This window comes from Apium graveolens, unplaced genomic scaffold, assembly GCF_009905375.1.
Source record: "Apium graveolens cultivar Ventura unplaced genomic scaffold, ASM990537v1 ctg3863, whole genome shotgun sequence".
Taxonomy (NCBI): domain Eukaryota; kingdom Viridiplantae; phylum Streptophyta; class Magnoliopsida; order Apiales; family Apiaceae; genus Apium; species Apium graveolens.
In genome coordinates this window covers 33415-36225 of record NW_027418305.1, presented here as the reverse complement: position 1 = coordinate 36225, position 2811 = coordinate 33415, and positions in this window count along the sequence as shown.

The following is a 2811-nucleotide window of genomic DNA, read 5'->3' as shown; positions in this document are numbered from 1 at the left end:
GGTTAAAAATTTTATTTAATCATTTTTTTTACTTATAATTTGGTTTTATTAAATGTAAATTCAACCGTTGGATGAGTGTTTTAGGGGTTAAATTTGGTGTGTTAGATCTAATGCAAGGGGACTATTGAAGTGGCACTAAATTCAACCGTAACCGGTCGAATTTAGGAGTGTCGATTAATATTTTTCTTATGCTTTCTTATAATTTCTAGGAAATTAAAATTGTAATTAATTAACTTTTTTCTTACAAATATTATAATATTAAAAATATAATAAATTATATTAACAAATTATAATTTTAATAAAAAAATTAAAATCATGAAGTTGGTCAATTTGAGCATAAATTCCATGAAAAAGATTGTGTGGTGAAATATTTAGTTAAGTTAATGATACCTTATTTGTTAAAATAATCGAGGTCTAATGATTAAAAATTGTTAAAATTTACATATAACATTTTCTTGTAACCATTTTAACATCCATGTGGTTGGATGGTCTAATATATAAATAAAAATATTTAATTACCAAACTTTTCGGTTAAAGTTTTACTAGTTGAGTCTCAGGTCATTAAGTTATAATGAGTCAAGTGTAGTCAAATTTTGTTGAACTCAAATTTGGAACTATTTTTTATTTTGTTTTATTAAAACTTCTATACCCAATATGTATTTATAAAATTTTGAAATATTTATTTAATTATTTAACTATTCGTGTATTTTCGTTTCATGTCATGTACCCAAAAGTAAACCCAAAACCTAGACTGAATTTGAGGTTTATTTTCGTGTTGGTATACAAAAAGGTGACTTCTCTAACTTACTTAAAATAAAGATCTGAGATCAATACTCTTTGCTTAGAGAAGTGAGGGCTTATAACAATGTTATTCTAACTTAGATTGGTTAATAAATTTGCAACATAAATCTTTGCCTGCTAAGAGAGCTCATAGTTACAAATAAGTAGATACATCTTACAAGAAAGCGAGAGTGCATGTTGTTATATGGATTTCAATTATGAAAAGTTCTGACCTTGATTTATTTGCCAATTTCACCACAACTCGCCTTAGTATGCTCCACCAGAGACCTCGTCTCTAGCAAAGGCAGAGGTGAGCATATAGTCCTGGAAAAAAAATATTTACTTCCCATAAAGTTGCACTATTAAGATTTAAGAGGAACCTTATCTAAGATCTTACTGCCTAACTGCTTATTGATTATTAATAAATTTGCCTTGATAGTTTCATGGCACTCCTGGCCAATGGTTAGCTCAAAAGTATGAAGTAACTGAAGAAGTTCATAATAAGCAGGGCATATATAGCTTATACAGATAATTAATCAGATAATTCCAATAAACATTATAAAGAATGCTTAGATGAGACTTCATGTGATTCTTTAAAACTGTATGATCACATGGTAAATTTCTAACCTATAATGAATGTTAATGCATATCTGATTGTTATCATTAATGTACAGACCAGCTCTCATGAAAATTTGCAAGATATACCTGAACCACTTTGCAGCATCAACAATTCCACTAATGTACACATCGGATGGAAATATCTGGAAATGAAGAGTAGAAAACATTAGACAAAGGACAAAGTATAAGCACTTGTAGCTTAATGACATGCTTGATCTAAAGTTAGAGGATTGAGCAGATCACTGAAAACTGATCACGTCACAAATGGCTAGTACATGAACGAAAAAAATTAGTGTCAGAGAAATAAATGGAACAGTAGGTCTTTTATGCCTCTTTCAATATAGTAATTAGTGACTAATTAATCTATTAAACTATTTGCGTGAAACATGTACAAATATATTTTTTTTTCTTTGGTTCCTTTTGTTGTGTCATGTGTGTTTACTGCATACATATAATCACATACACAATTTACAATTCAGGCTGGATCGCTCGAGAAACCATTATCTTCATTTTTAATTTTCAGAATATTTTTATTCAGTTAGTTAAGCAATCCGGAAACAAACAGGCTAATTATTTAGTTCGTCTATTTATTTTTCAGCGTGGTTGCATGATCAATTAGGGGTTTTGTACCGATTCAGTTTTTTTCATGTTATTAATGAAATTTGCTATAAATTTGGCAAAAAAATAAATAAAAATTGGTCAATCAAGAAAAAGCGTTGTTCGAAGAAAATGTAGAGTTTTCCAAGAATGCTATAGACATAGGCATTTTCATCAGTATTTCACAATGACATAGAAGAATTATAAGCTAATTAATGATTATATGATTTTTATACTCTCCTGTGAAAGGATTTTCACATGGCCTACAACCTTAATTACCTATTATATTATAATTGAAAACTGTGATCAAGAGATTCTCAAATTCATTTATATTTTTTATCCCTATATAATGAAAATAATTTTATTTTTCTAATCTTTTTTTACATAATTAGATGTGATTGGTGCACTACTTATCATTTTTTCTCCTTTTCTTTTCATTAAATGCATTTCTTTGTGATTACATATTGTTTTTGTTTACATTTGAATTTAATTGTGGATTAGCAATTTATTTTATAGATTAAATTTTGGTTCGTTGGAGTTTATTTTTGTTTTGGATAATTGTTGGCCAACTAAATTTATTTTAAATTTATCTCCACACGTGCTAGGCTTTTAAACGACATACAAAACAATACTTATAAGTAAAGTAAAATTAGTTTGAAATTATTATACATTTGATATATTACATATTATATAGACTTTGCTTGATAGGAATGTTGGATAGATATTATTTAAAACTTTTGTCTACTGTAAAGTAATTGTTACTTATTTCAATTTTCAGAATTTAATTTATAGTTAATAATCAATAAAAAGATGTTA